This window comes from Lolium rigidum, chromosome 4, assembly GCF_022539505.1.
Source record: "Lolium rigidum isolate FL_2022 chromosome 4, APGP_CSIRO_Lrig_0.1, whole genome shotgun sequence".
Taxonomy (NCBI): Eukaryota; Viridiplantae; Streptophyta; class Magnoliopsida; order Poales; family Poaceae; genus Lolium; species Lolium rigidum.
Window position 1 is genome coordinate 31,880,762 of NC_061511.1, and position 15,820 is coordinate 31,896,581.

The 15,820-nt window shown below is 45.9% G+C and overlaps 3 long non-coding RNA genes across 4 annotated transcripts; 2 read left to right on the forward strand and 1 right to left on the reverse strand.

Annotated features, from left to right (window-relative positions):
* Positions 1 to 1,152: 1,152 nt before the first annotated feature.
* On the reverse strand, positions 1,153 to 4,391 carry LOC124706940. Of its 2 annotated transcripts, none has more exons than XR_007004627.1 (6): positions 4,194 to 4,390; positions 3,594 to 3,720; positions 2,971 to 3,227; positions 2,684 to 2,787; positions 2,217 to 2,523; positions 1,153 to 1,219 (listed from the first exon to the last, which is right to left on the reverse strand). It is a non-coding gene; the product is annotated as an uncharacterized LOC124706940 (long non-coding RNA). The 2 variants fall into 2 exon arrangements; XR_007004628.1 differs by having other exon boundaries at positions 1,208 to 1,240; positions 4,194 to 4,391.
* Positions 4,392 to 9,366: 4,975 nt separating this feature from the next.
* On the forward strand, positions 9,367 to 12,264 carry LOC124706941. The gene is made up of 3 exons (XR_007004629.1): positions 9,367 to 9,807; positions 10,426 to 11,488; positions 11,760 to 12,264. It is a non-coding gene; the product is annotated as an uncharacterized LOC124706941 (long non-coding RNA).
* A 457-nt stretch (positions 12,265 to 12,721) lies between these two features.
* LOC124706942 lies at positions 12,722 to 14,647 on the forward strand. The gene is made up of 3 exons (XR_007004630.1): positions 12,722 to 13,001; positions 13,183 to 13,296; positions 14,351 to 14,647. It is a non-coding gene; the product is annotated as an uncharacterized LOC124706942 (long non-coding RNA).
* The last annotated feature ends 1,173 nt before the right edge of the window (positions 14,648 to 15,820 follow it).

Here is a 15,820-nt window from a genome sequence, read left to right on the forward strand (position 1 = left end):
CTTCCAGAAATAAATAAAACACCCAAAAAGAAATATGGTCACTGGGTGTGGAGTGAATGTCACACCCGTAACTGCGTGCGCAAGAGACAAGTGACCTTACGTTATTGACCCGAATTGGTAGTATTATTTCAGAGTAGTAGACAAAACAAAAACAAACAAGAGTAGGCTGCCGCAGTGCCGCCATCCAATTGTCGAAAGAGCAGAGCAGGTGCAGCTAACATTTGCGGAGGGGGCAACCCAACTTGTCCCCTTTTCTTTTCTCTCGTGTCCAAGACCAGTCAACGCCATGTTCCCCGTCAACACGCCCGCCTCTTCACACGCCATGCGGACGGAAATAATAAATAATCCAGCGCCAGCGTGGCTCATCCGCGTCCGCCTCTTCACACGCCCGCGTGTGGTGGTCCCGCTCCCGAGTCGATGTCTGCCCAGAAATCCATCCACCGCCTGCCTGGCTCCGTCACGACTGCGTCTTCCTTGTTGTTGACTCTTGTTGGCTGCGCGCGTGATTCCTCCTCTCCCTGCTCTTGGATGGATCCAAATAAACAACGCTTCGTTCCTTGGTCCACACTAATACAAGTCTCCAAAACAAGGGACAAGAAAAGGAAAAAAAAAAAAAGTTTGCCAAAATAACGAGAATCCATCAACTTTTTAGCGTCTTAGCCATGCATCACCAAAAATAACGCCAATCCTCTCCACCAGCTCAAGCTGCAAGTGCTCATCTCCGGCATTCAGAAAAACACCCTGCAGTCAACGATACCATGTAAGGTAAGCGTCCGCTGACGGCGTGGAGCCAGCCATGAAAATATATATATATACAAATACGCATCTTCGTCCACGTCCGGCGGCGCCACCCCGCTTCATCTCGCGCGCGTACGTCTTCCTCCGCTGCAACATCCTCTTTGCTGCGGACCCCGAGCTCGTCGTCGTCCTGCCTGCGGCGCGCCGCCACGACCAATTCTTTGGTAGTTGTGTAACCAGGACATCTCTTTGGTAGTTGTGTAACCAGGACATGGTCCTGACGCTAAGCGTTTTTCTAACCAATTCTTTGGTTGACGTGTTCATAGCTGCATCATCTCCTCGATGGCCGGATCACACTTTAACCATGGCTCTAGATGCCATTGTATATCACAACAGGGATACTCACCTAAACCACCGAGAAGTAGAGGAAGAAGGCCACCACCGCTACCTCCTCTGACCACCTCCAGCTCCGCTTCCCAGTCTTGCAAATAGAATGTGTCACCTAATTAGTGCCAGCAATTACATGTTCACAGGCATGCCAATGAAATATCAAGAAATATTCAGAGCAGCAGCTAGCGGTGAAAATTTGTGATGTTGAATATTCTGGGAAGGCGAGTAAATTGCAGTTGATGGCAACTGTCAACTTGGCCAAAAAAATTGTACTGGCACACTGCAAAGTAATTTAATGGTTGCTGTCATGTTTTACTAGATATATGGATAAGTAACAATGGCAAATATCAAGATAATTACAGTATGTAATCGCTAGCAGCAGCAAACCTGAAACTATACAATGAAACCTGACACTATTTCATCACCAGCAGCAGCCAAATACTATCAATTCACAGCTGCTAAGAGTTAGATGCAAGTTTAGTTAGCAAGTGTTCAAAATTTTGCCATGATCTTTGGCCTTTTCTGGACACCCAGACCACAATTCAAATGAGAGTACAAGTTTATACAGCATGACTCTAGAGATATTCAAATATACAATCCAATTCAACTAGTATGTTAACCGTTGGCAAGATCAACTACACCTGCAACCCCACATTCAATCAGTACCACTAAAGCACCCAAAAACTTCTAACAGTCCAACAACTCAATGGCCCTAAACAGGGCACTGACTCCATGGCTAAAGCAGCTATTATTGGAAATCAAGTTCATGATCAACTATACATATTTGTAGTCATGCAATTGCTAAAATATGAGCAAGCATTAAGTTCTTAAGCCCATGTACATTAAAGAAAACAGGAAAAATGCGAGATGATCACAAACAACAGAACATCCCAGAGGTCATAAACAGACCTACCAATATCCAGAAAAGCAAATAGAAAGTGACCTAGAAGACAGAATTTCAAATTGCTGTAACATTAATGCAAGCAAGCCAAGGAAACATATAGAAAAGGCACTGATTTCCAATCAAGGATAGCCAAAAAAGAAACAAATAGAGGTACGAATCTGCAGAGAAGTAAATGATGATATACCTCAGTTTTGGCTCAATGTAACCATACTGCAAACAAATGTGAACATCACCACCATCACGGTTTGTATAGTCACTGATCCCAGCAGGAGAAACAATCTCCATATCACCATCATTATCTTCTGCTGTAGCCAGTTTCTCCAAATCGATCATACCGTCATAACCAGACCTCCCGCAACCACCAAGACTAGGTCAGCACCTAAGGTACCCAAATTCTCTGCAATTTCAGCACCACATCGAAAGGCCTGCTTGCCTAGCTCATAACAACCAACCAAAACAACCAGATGTTCTTCAACACAATCCAAATCGATCTGTGACAGCAGACAGGCTAATTTAGCAGCCTTAAAATAGAGTAGAAGTCAACTTTATTCGCTGGCTATTTTTATTTTTTAACCACCCAGAACTACATGAGCAGCTGCCAGCTGGTAAGAAATAAAAGGAGAATTTTATGGGGAGAAGGTAATACACAACCTGGAGGAGGGAGGCATTTTCTTGGCGGAGCATTAAGTCCTTGAGGTGGGCGGCTTTAGAGAGCAGTTGTGATCCAAATCCATGGCCATGGCCATGATCTCTACCTGTATATGGCCAGCATCAACCAACAGAAAAGTACTAATAATTCAGATCAAACAAATAGGCTAACAGAAGAAGAAGAAAAAAAGAAAGGACCACGCAAACATTCTCACTTGCTTAATTTTCCCTAGCTTATCCCTCTCATTTGGCAAGACCACAATGCACAGAGAACACCATATGCAAATTACCTTGAACCTGAACTTGATGGTGATGCCAGGGAGCATGTCCATCCTGGAGACCTCGTGCTCGAGGTCGTCCACGGCCAAGAAGCAGGACAGCGGCATCCTCTCTGGTTTCAGACTCGTCGGTGCTGAACACAGGCAGCGAGGGCGCCACACAAGAACCAACCAACAGGCGAGCCCTACTTCCTTCTCGAAGTAGAGGTCCTACTAGTAGCATGATAACAACGGTAGTAGCGAGATCTGCCACAAGTTGCTTCATTCACCTACATCAATAATATAGCAAATATGAGTGCTTGGTAGAAAAGCGAAATAGACAGCATACATAAAAATCTGTTACGCTTAAATCTGAAGATGTGTGATGGACATCCCTTGGATGTTGCACTCTGAAGATTGACATATAATACACACTAGGAGAAGACTGGCCATGCTAGATTTTAAGACAAAGACTAGTTCAATGGCGAAGCAAATTAAAGTGAGCCAGAAGCATCACAAACTGTCCGTAAACTCGTGTATATACACACACATCAGGATTCTACTCCAGAATTAATGCAAGTGAAGATAACAAAATCAAGATGGCCTGTCCATTCATCACAACACACACACACACATGCTGATTGCACAAGTATTACCTTCCTTGAAGATGTAGACAGCCAGCATGGCGAAAGTCGGTCAGTGAGCACGCACTACTGCTCCAGCGTGCAAGCCGGCCAGAAGCAGCCAATGTTGTATGATGGAGACAAGTGACTTCAAGATCACCTAATCAGTAAAATACGTGAGAATGGGCACAGCTTATTCAAGATCAACAATTATAGAAATTCCTAATAAATCGTGACCATTTCGGGATCTGCCATGCACCCATAGGTTAGCAGATTGGGACTGAATCTAACCACATTGAAGCAGTAAAACAAGAAAGCATAGGAGTAAAACAGGGGCTTAGTTCTGCTGCTGCCCACGATGAACAACTGGACAAGAGTAAAAACGTCCATGTCCTCCCTCAAATGGGATCTTGATTCCTCACTGGATACAACTAATGGCGCAGCTAGTGTCAACTACTAATCCAAGATACAGGTGTACAGGTATAAATTTCAATCGATCCAGCAGAGCAAACTTGATGAAACAATTTGCATCAAATTTGTTGCACATGGATGAACGCACGGTTTCTCAAGTGCTAGCATACAAAGATTCAATTTTTTGCAAGAGCAGAGGGAGGATGAGGAGAGGGGCCTCACCGGCAGGCAGCAGCTAGTCGTGCAGGTGGTCGGCAGCAGGTGCTCGGGGACGTGCTCGCTGGCAGCAACACCACGGGCAGGAGAGCACCAGCATCAGTTCGGGGAGGCAGGGGATGCAGAACGAGGCGCCGGCGAGCTCGCGTCATCGAGGAAGAGTTGCAGAGGGGCGAGGCCGTACAGGTCGTGGGCGCGTCCCATCCGGCGCTCACGGCCGCGCCCATGGCGTGGGGCGGCCCTGGGAAGATGCTGGCGAGGCAGGGGTGCCGGAGCTCGCTCGCGGCCTTGGAGACGCACTTGTCCCGCGGAAGAGCAGCGGCACCCACGGCCGGCAAATCGACGGCGAGGCCCCCCGTCGTGCTCGATGCCGCTATGGTTTGCGCGGCGTCGTGATTGGGGGCGCTGGAGGGCTGCATGGGTGGGGCGGGAGCGAGCGAGGAGCCCGCGCCGGAGCTTGGCCGGCGATCGCGGGGGCATGGTGGGTGGCCGGGGGGACTGAGATCCAGTGCCCTGCAAGAGACAAGGCACGGATCAACAGTACCGTGCCCTGCCTCCTTTTCTGGCTGTTGGATCTAGAACCGATGGCTAGATGAACGTGAACAGTCACACTGCTACAGGAACTTCTACAGTACATATGCTACAGGATTTTGCTACAGTATCCATCCACAGTATCTGGTGCAGCAGTTGTCCACAGTGCCATGCTACAGTAACAAATCATGTCTATTCACTTTTAATCCAACGGTCGAGAGAGCAGGGCACGGTACTGTTCCTCCGTGCCTTGCCTCTAGCGGGGCACCGGATCTCAGTCCGGCCGGGACTGAGATCCAGTGCCCTGCAAGAGACAAGGCACGGATCAACGGTACCGTGCCCTGCCTCCTTTTCCGGCTGTTGGATCTAGAACCGATGGCTAGATGAACGTGAACAGTCACACTGCTACAGGAACTTCTACAGTACATATGCTACAGGATTTTGCTACAGTATCCATCCACAGTATCTGGTGCAGCAGTTGTCCACAGTGCCATGCTACAGTAACAAATCATGTCTATTCACTTTTAATCCAACGGTCGAGAGAGCAGGGCACGGTACTGTTCCTCCGTGCCTTGCCTCTAGCGGGGCACCGGATCTCAGTCCGGCCGGGGGAGGTTGTCGTGAGAGAAGGGGGAATGGAGAGTGACTGGTGAGTTGAGTGAGGATTTCTTTTTCTTTCTCTTTTGTTTTTGACGCATGCGTTGGGTTGGGTGTGACCCCTAAAATTCGTCCACGATTAATTACATACAGTATATATTATACATGCCATAACTACAAACCCACGAAAATTGTGCCGCCACCCACAATCACAGGTAGGCAACCCATCGTTTAGAGAAGGGGGAATGGAGAGTGACTGGTGAGTTGAGTGAGGATTTCTTTTTCTCTCTCTTTTTTCTTTGACCCATGCGTTGGGTGTGACCCCTAAAATTCGTCCACGATTAATTACATACAGTATATATTATACATGCCATAACTACAAACTCACGAAAATTGTGCCGCCACCCACAATCGCAGGCAACCCCTCGTTTAGAGCGCGTCTCATACTCTCATTGGTGATCCAAATATTATTGGAGAGAACGAGATTATATATAGCTCATGCCTCTCCATGCGTGTTTTTTGTTTACCGTGTAGTCCACGTATTGTATTCTCTTCGTCCATGAAATGGTGGCGAAGGTTTCGCCTAGAACCATGAGAGGAAATGGGCATATTAAGTGCGACAATGAGTTCAAAAAGAATCTACATCGATGTATTGGCATCTCGTTCGCAAATATGACTATCTAAAGGAGGAAATCAAACTCATAGTGTAAAACTCCCATTTTGAGGACACCGACCAAACTCCTGTAAGAACTTGGCATTTTTTGGCAGTTTTGATGTTCCTATTATCTACACTAATAAAAAAAAGATTCACATGGAATGTCCACTTCAAAAGCAAAGGTAGGGGTAGAGATTGTGGGGGCCATGAAATAGAGTTTCTACGGAAACTCGAAGAGGAAGGGTAGGAAACAACCCATGTTGCGTAGGGATCTAATATAGGTATATAAGTGTGTTGTGAAGATAAAAAAGAAATAAACATCTCTGAAGCGGAACCTCCTTAGCAAACAATACTACCCGCGAGGAATATTTCACACTTGTAGTGCAAAACTAACTCCCACTTCGAGGCCACTGGCTCAACTCTTGTAAGCACATGGCCTCCTTTTGAGTATTTCATGTTCTTAGGACGTATACTAACACAAAAAGGGTAGAGTCAAATGGAATCACCACTTTGGAAGGAAAGTTAGGTCGGTGACCCCGATGCGGGAGTTTCACACTCTAAGTCCTAAACCTCTTGAGGGATAGTTATGTTTTGAAACAAGTTCCACTTCACATAAGTGTATTAGCTATTCCACTTTACACATATATCTCATGCCAAAGTGGCGACCCCACGCGACTTTAATCCTTGGTGGTGTTAGGATATGTCATATGGTCGTAAGCAACCCCATAAAGATCCCTATTTCTTGTACGAGTTGGGACCGTGGCCTTGGTATTCCAAGTGTCGCACTAAAATTCCACTAGTGAGTCTATACGACAACCCCACCCTTGTGTTTACTAGTGAGTAATAATAGTAATTCACATGATCTATCTTCTTTCCATTTACAATGGTAGCGATGTGTTGACCACCGATACCAAAGTTATCATCGGGGTGTGGGAGTGTGCCCATGCACGCCCCGGTCGCCCCATCCCCTTGACGTATCAAGGAGCCATCGTGGGGTGGAAAGCTAGACGATGCACACCCTAGTGGCCACTCTATCCAACATGGAGTTGTCATCAATACACGTTAGGTAATAAAAAATGTACCGTCATTGGTGGCACCTGGGTCACGACATAAGAGCAAGTACAATAAGGTACAGTCAGCTGGCTATAAGAGATAAAATATTATAAATTTGCTTAGTTGGAGGAGAGAGATTAGGAGAGAGAAGAGGAGTGGGCTCTTATCTTATAGCCAGCTCTAGCACGTGCTCCTAGGCACTATGTGAGATTAAAATGTGGGCCATGTATTGTAAAAGTACTAAACTTTTATAGCTCACTATTGTACATGTTGGCTCTAAGTGAGCTATAGATGACATGGCACTTGGCTACACTATTGGAATTGCTCTAACAAGGGCGAATTACTTCCCTTTGTATACTACCAATGTAAATTAAGCACAACCCGTCACAGCTAAGACTGCTCATAGTGGAAGTAACATAGCTAGTAACATCACACATCTCAAGGTATTTTGGTGACATGGCATGCTAATAAATGAAGAAAGAGAGTGAGGTGGTAACTAGCTATGTTACCATAACATCACACACCCCAAGACAAAATGAGTCTACAATATAATAAATAACACAATGCATGACACCACATATAAGTTACTACCCACTATGAATGTAGTAACCTAGACTAGTAACATGGCATATGTTACTAGTCTAAGTTACTCTCCACTATGACCAGCCTAAGACTTGGTTCAATATTGGACCACCGTCATTGGTGGCGGTGGCGATGCATGCATAGGCGGAGTTAGGGCTGGTGCTACCAGTGTTGTAGCACTGGACTAGCAGCTGCAATCTAACAAGCATTCATAAAATTTCAATGCTATAATATGGAAATACTAGGTAACTAGCACCACTAAACCACTTTTAATTAGCACCAACCAAGTGTTTTACTTCTTCTATTTTTTCATAAATCATTCTACTACTTTTAAAATATGTACATGTTAGCTTGCGACGTGCTCCGATGCTTAGAGCATCTCAAGTCGCGTCCCCCAAAGCAATTTGGGGCGCGCCGGATAAAAAAACGTTCCCAGCCGCGTCCCCCAAAGCCGTTTTTTTGTCCGGCACGGCCCGATACGCCTGCGCCCGAGCCCGTCCCCGCCCCACAGGGGCGCTCCGGGCACGCCCGACACAACGAAAAACGAGGCGGGGAGTGGCGGGGCCGACGCATGAGCGACTCATTCAAGTTTAGACCTAACCTTCGCCTACCCCGCGGCGGAAGTTATTCGCGCGCAGTGATACACGACGGCGTCTTTGCCTTAATGGCGACGGAGGGGCAGGCGAGACGTCTCGTCGGTGCTGCGCAGCCTCCACGCGTCGCCGGCGTTCGCACGCCACCGCATGTTCCCGCGCTTTCTTCCCGCCTCTTCTCGCCTCTTCCGTGCTTTCTTCCCAACGCCGGCGTCTATAAAAGGCCCTCCTGGCTCAATGGCAGCCACCACAGTCGCCGGCACCCCTTTCTCCGTCAGAAGCACATCCCTCGTCGCTCCACCGCCGTCTCCTCCACCACCAGTGCGCAATGATGAACCGCCCCAGCGATGGCCAGTTCCCTCCACCGTCATCTCCTCCACCACCACCTCCACCACCGGATTAGCAGTTCGACATTGCCGCCGCCGCCCAGGAAGAGCGGCGGCGCGGGGCGGAGCTTTGGCGTGGAATGCGTCGGCAGCGGCGGGAGGCAATCGAGCAGCAGGCCCGCCAGCAGCGTGAGGCGGCGCACGCGGCAGATGTGGCGGCGTTCTACGCCCTGGCCCCGCAGCTGACGAGAGCGCGGCGGCAGCAACGTGGCAGGAGGAGGCGCTGGCAGACACCATTGCGGCGTTCGACGCCTCTGCGGCAGAAGAGGCGCGGCGACGCCGGACGGAGGAGATGGACCAACGGTGGGCTGATGAGCGCCGGCGCCAGCGCTAGGAGCGGGAGGCGTAGTACCGTGAACGACATATGAAATTAGAGCCTAATGTGCAACATTTGCCCATGCATAGATTGATGTATTATTATAGTCTAATGATCGTCCCATGGAGCAAAGACTTTAGCTGAGCATGATCAATGGCTGATCGAGTAGTACTGCCGATCATCGTATACACGAATGCTTGACGTAGTTCAAATTCTGGAGCATGTGACTCGTAGCTGCATGCTGGATTAATTGTTTACATGCGGAGTGGATTTAATAATACGGCGGGAAACGAGTTATTTATTAGGCACGCGGGAGAAACAATTTTACTCCAGCCAAACACCGCGCATAGTTTCGAGGAAATTATGGACGCAATAATTCGCTGGTGAATTCTATGGGGCGGACTCGCGTATAGTTTCGAGGAAATTAGGATAGATCACTGCTGCAGGTACAAATATCACCATGTCTAGTGCTGCACTTCAGCTCGCCCGCGACACCCACTGCGCTGCCACTGTCACAGCCCGATTCCGGCCGTCTCCGGCGAGGCCTCGCGCAGCCAGCCTCCGTCCCAACACCCCAGCTCCTAATCCTATACCGAACCCGCGGCGCTGAGCCGTCAATCTGCAGCACCCGTGACGAACCCTAGACGAGCGAGAGCAAGATCCCGTATCACCGGCGCCGCTGCGTGGTTCCATCCCATCTCCTGGCCGGCCACCCACGGGAGCAAGCTCGCCGCGGCACTGGATTGGCGGCGGGGAGGCTCGGACTAAGAGATGGTGGTCATCTGCAAGAAGCTGCTGGGACTACCACCCTGACCGCTGCAACCACCGGCGACGTCCCCGATTACCTGCCGCCGGCCACCTCTCCGGCATGCTGTTGTCGGTCTCCTCCCCAGCGGTCCGCTGCCCAGTGAGCACCATCGCCCTTCCTGCATCTAATTCAATTTTGCGAACAAAAAGTCTCTGTTTTGTTGTGAAAGAGAATGAAACTGTGTGCATAGTGAACTGATTCATTTCTGCGTCTAATCTGTGAAAGAGAATGAATAGTGAACTGATTCACTTCTTCATTCTTTGTTTTCAAATTCGATTCTGAAATTGTGAAAGAGAATGGATGATGAATTTGCATCTAATTTTGGGATTCTGAAAATTTAAAGAGATTTTGAACTCATCATGTGGTTCACTTGCTGCCACTTGGGGATTGTATTCGTATATTTGTACCTGCAGCAGTGATCTATCCTAAATATGACTTGTATAAGGCTTCAGGTTAGCAGCCTCAGCCTGTGGCATGTCTCGGACTTAAGTTTTATGTAGTTTATGAAAGGGGGATCCAGACCAGGTTGATACCATGCTCTTACTTAGGCACTTGGTCTCCATTGAGTGCATAAGTTTGTTGTTACAACATATATGTATCGGCTATAGCTATTTTACTTTGCTGCTAATTAACGTGCAGTACTGTTACTGTATGAAAAAGGTAAGGTTCAGTAGTTGTTTCCTCACATGATTAATATGTTCTTGCATTTCTGTGTAGGCACGGCTGTGGTTGTGGCTCCTCGGTTCTCCTCACAAGGCCCTGTGAATCCTTCTCCATCTCCTTCCTGTTGGTGGTCGCCACCGTTGCCGTGGTTCAGATACAAGTAAATCCAGTTCGTGTACGATGAGTACAACCTGTATATACAATAAAAAAATCCCGCGAGGGTGCTTGATGGATTCCACAAGAATTATATTATCCCACTGAAAACTTTCCCATCTTGCTTCGTGGGCATCATCCATCCACCAAATACATGATTTAAGAAGGTTCACCTTTTTGTGTTTTGTTAGATATAGGCAGCAGCCAAGTGCGGCATCCATTGCTGGCCATTTTCTAGTAATGCTAGGTGCGGTTAGAGTGATCAATCCATAGCATGCAACTTAGACTACTAAACTACTGCATGTGTGCCAGTAATTTGCACTACTATGCATTATCTAGTCTGCAAGACTAGTTAAATGGCCATTGTTGTGTACTTAGTTTTTTTACTGTCTTATTGTTGGATCCTCGTAGCTGCATTTTGAGGCGTACTCAATTTAGTACAGTTGTTGTATAGCTTAGTTCAGATTGAGATACTACTTCTGCCGACCTCCTATCCTTGTGGCAGCATGTGGTACTCAATTAAGTGGAGGACTACTAGATTTTAGATCCTACTCATCATGTGTTTCTCAGCATGAAATAACTCGCTGTGCATATTAATGTTCTGCAATTCAGTGGAGAAGTGTAGTTTATCATATGTTTAATATCAGTTGTTCTGTTGTTTAGCAAATTTAACAAACACTACCGGTTGGCTGTACCTAATTAGTATTTAATACCTGGTTGCCTGTTAGGTTGGTGAGGTTTAATAGTGAGGTGGATAGTGCAATGCTATCTGCCTGACTTCTTTCAATAGAATGATAGGAGCTACTTTATTAGCTTTAATTTTATCATATTACAAAGTTGCTATTGATTCTTTTTTGGCAACTGGAGGAGTTATGGGTCGGATAAATCGGGGGAGAAGGTGATGGAGCAGTATGTTCGCTGGTCCAACTCTTTCTTCTACTTCATCACTGGCGTTGTTGTCAAGGTCATTTTCCGGTTTCGATGCCTCTTCTGTGCACCTAGAATTATGGTCTCATGTACATCTCTAGCTGCAACACCGCCAATTTGTGAAATAAATTGACCCATTAACTAGTTCTTATCCATTAACTTGCTATATTATCATATGGATTAGTGCTGAATTACGGCAAAATAGTACTTGTTATTGGATCAGCACTGCCATATTCTCATATGTGTTGCTGAATTACTCTAAATATTGCCAGCAAACACTATCTAATTACACGCTATCTTCTTGTTAGGTTGCAGGAATTCTGTATTTGGGAAAACTCTCATGTTCAAAATTTTCATTAACAATAGGAAGTGGGGCCGAAGTGTCGAAAATTGACATGTAAATTCTATTGGATTGGTTGCACCAGACCGCGAGCTCACCCTAATGGATTGGTGGCACAGCGCGAAGCAAGACACGCCAACGCCGCTTCGCAAAGGCCTATCATCTGCCTCCCTCCTAATCCCCTGGAAGACCTGGAAACACAGAAATGATTGCATCTTCGAAGGAGCCCAACCCTCTATACCGCTGCTGCTGCAAAACATCAAGGACGAGCTTAGGCTTTGGGCTCGGGCAGGGGCCCAGGGGTTACAAGTAGTGCTGCCATCCAGTTGGGATGTGCACTGATAGCTCCTCTCCATTATCTGTAATCTGCCTCCTAGGAGGATGTAAACAAATTTCTATCTTTTCAATGAAATGAAACGCAATGGTCCTTTGCGTTTTCTCAACAAAAAAAAAATCTATTTCAGAGTGTATAGTAGGTTGATCGTGCTGTGTACGTCCGATATTTTCTCCTTGACACAGGTGAATCTTATTGGTGTAGGTCTGATATTTTCTCCTGTGTAGGTCTATTTGGCTTCGGTCTCGGTTCTTTCGGTTCGGGTGTTCAGTCATCAGTTAATATGCCCACCCATAGAGCCAACACATAGACATATTGCCTCTAAGGAATTTTTGAGATAAAAACCTTATGAACTAGAATTTCTGTCTTGTGGCCACCCCTAGAGCCAACACATAGACATATTCCCTTGAATTTTTGATCAATTCATATACTGGAAAAGGATGTGGATCTTCATTCTTTTACGAACTAGAATTTCTGTCTTGTGCCCTTTACACTTCTCAAATTATGGCATCTTTGCATTTCGCAGATGGGATAAAGTGACCTCACAGGTTGCAAATGGCATGGCGATGGAAAGCAATGTTGTCGGGAGAGGTGCTGTTGTTTTCCTCTCTGCTTGTCCAGATAGTAATAACTCTATCTCGTTTTCTAATCCGCGTTCGTGTCTTCTTCAATTTTGCCAGGGAAAGTTGGAGAAGTTGGCCAAGGCTGAATCCGAACTCAGCAATCATGTATTTTTTTGTGTTATGTCGATGGTATCAACAATGGTTTCGGTGAGACCAACACCTAAGTGGTTGATGCTGTGGCGATGACGATGCCAACCTAATCTAGATGGTGTTGGTGTTACGTCGGTGGTATCAACAATGCTATCATCAACAGGTACTACACATGCTGCTAGTAAACCTCTCTGTTTTGTTTACATGGTGATGTTAAGCTTGCGCTCTCTTGCTAACTAGTACTATTATTATCAGTTCATGTCAGTAGAACTTATGGTGGTGTTAGTAGAATAATCTGAACTCCAGCTGACCACAAATATGTGTTCTTGTCGGATGATAACAAGGAGGTAGCTGAAACCTGCAGAGCCTGATGCATCCATCACTTGGAAGGAAACAAGGAAATATATATGGAGGAGGGTAATAGACTCGGAAGCATGTCAGAACTTTCATCATGTGATGTAAGTAACTGGCCCATGCTATGATATTATTGAGAAAACTTTCATCATGTGCATTAGCTTTGCCTTGCCGGTTGTTTGTTGTCTGGTGGTGCGGTAATTAAGATTGATTGTGTGTCACATGGGTTGTGACTATTGTTTTAGTTGTAGTATATTGTTGGTTGTGCAGGTTTGGATGTCCCCAAAACAGGCAAGGCCATGCCAAAAAATAACACTCGCATGCCCTTTTCTTTCTTTTATTCAAGTTAATTAATGCCACCACTGCACTTCGCGCTAAATAGTCTAGGAGGTTTAGCCAAGTTAATCATGGTCCTTATAGCTGCGCACTTCCATCTGAGATCGTAATCTTTTTGTTAATTTCCACTTCATCCAACATATAAGCAATACTCGTATATCTAGTGGTCATATAAGATTTTCTATTTATTACTCATTCCCTTGATATCTATATGTATTTGGTACTTTCATGTAGTTCAAGGGCTACCTTATTGCGAGGCATATTTTTCTTTATCGTGAAGTAGTATTATTATTGTGTTTGTTTTTATTTTTATGCGTGCTTATAATTACCATTTCCTTTTCATGTCATTTATCGGAGCGGTCAGTTTCTACCATCCTATATCTGATGTTAGAGTCTAGAGTCATCATCTCCAAGACATGCCTTGAAATAAAATATATTTCTGTAGCTGAGATATGTAGGACATAAGTACATTATATTCTGTACAAGTCGTGTTTTTGACATGCTGATCCGTGACACCATCAAGCCATTTTTGTATTGCTATTTTGCAATTCCAGCATCATGTTAGGCCAATTTCGAAATATGATATTTGTTGTGCAGGTTTATCTTTATGACACTTGCCTTAAATATCTTTGTACTTTGGAAATCATCAATCATAGTTTCATTGTCCTTGGTGTTAAACCAACAATCATGTAGGAACTCACTGTTAGAACTTCCAAATCCGCAAACTTTTCGCTCCATTCATCAAACCAATAATCAATAATTCATGTGCGCTTGTTTTTATTGATTTCAAATCCATTTTCAGTGTTGGTTCTCTTTTTACAGGACGTGATGGCGCTCCACCGGACTCACTTGCCGACTGGCCTATGTTGCCGCTTTGGAGTCTAGTGCAACCTGAGAAGCTGTGTTGGCTCTGGCGTTGCATGCTGGCCATAGGCGGCCTTATGTGTGATTTAAGTTGCTTATAATGCTGAGTGGTGGTTGACGTTTGTTTCATCCATTTTTTTGTGGTGGGAGTGTCTTTGGTTAGACCAGCGATTCTGTTTGAACTGTCACATGAGCTGCTGTGATGTGTGCATTATATTGTAACATCCATTTGATATGTGACTGAATGGCCAAATAATAGAGAGATGTCATGCTGGTTTTTTTGATACTGCTGCTAATTAACCTGCGATTTGTAGTTCATCAAGGCGGTTGTTGCCTTGAGCCATGTTGTGGAGGATCTCTTCCATCCCTCTCGCATGCAACAGTTGTGGTATTAAGCCGCTGGCATGCATGAGATTAGGAAATCAAGGAGTCTGCGTGTGATCAGAAAATCAAGGAGTCATTAGCTATCCACATGTCAGCTATCCGCGCGATAAAGGAGTGCTCCGTTTGACTTGTTGGAGACCAGAGTCGAAGAAGACAGTACAAGGGAGGATGTCAATGACTATGGTAATCCCCGTCTTTGTTTTCGCCGGTGCCGCACTTGATGGATGCTGGAGTCGAGTCCATCCTTTACAACGCCTGAGCCATGTTTTCAAGTTTGGCGAGCTCTCGTGGTGTTAGGAGACGGAAGGGGAAAAGGGGAGCTCAAAATGTCTAGTTGGCATGAAAAATTACACTTACACCGGTGCTTCCCCTCGACCGAAAGAGAGAGTAGAGACTCAATGTCAATTGGACTGCTGGACAATCGGAGAAGGAGGTTGCTGCAGGCCAACCATGGCCTTCTTTTATGGATGGATGGAGGAAGGTTTGAATTTGTGAGAGGGAGAGCGGGAAACAATTTCTTAGTTCTTGGTAAAGGTTTTGATTTGTGAGAGGAAGGTTTGGATTTGTGCTACGCCGAGGGCCGGCGGCATCTCGCCAGATTCCTGTAGTGAAACAAATTGATTTGCGCTACGCTCGATAATCTGCAGCGGGGTGGACGGCCGTGATATTTGAAGCCACGGGTCGGTGACATGGAGTGACAAAACATTTGGTAAATGGATAGAAGGAGTGCGACGTGCTGGTGCCGAGCAGATAGATTGCGGGATGCGGTGCGACGATTAATAAATGGCATGCACAATTTCCCTGATGTTTGTTATGAGCTTTAGACCGGTTACCTTTATATTGCTGAGGTTTGTTATGAGCTTTAGACCGGTTACCTTTATATTGCTGAGAAATTAATGTCGTAGCCTGGTAGACATACTATAAAGAATGTTTTCGGAATCGCGGTGTGATATACTGATGTTGCAGCCAGGAAAACCATTCATCGGGAAGAAATTTTTCTGATGTTGCAGATATTTGTTTTGTTCAAAGAGAGGGAAAATAATA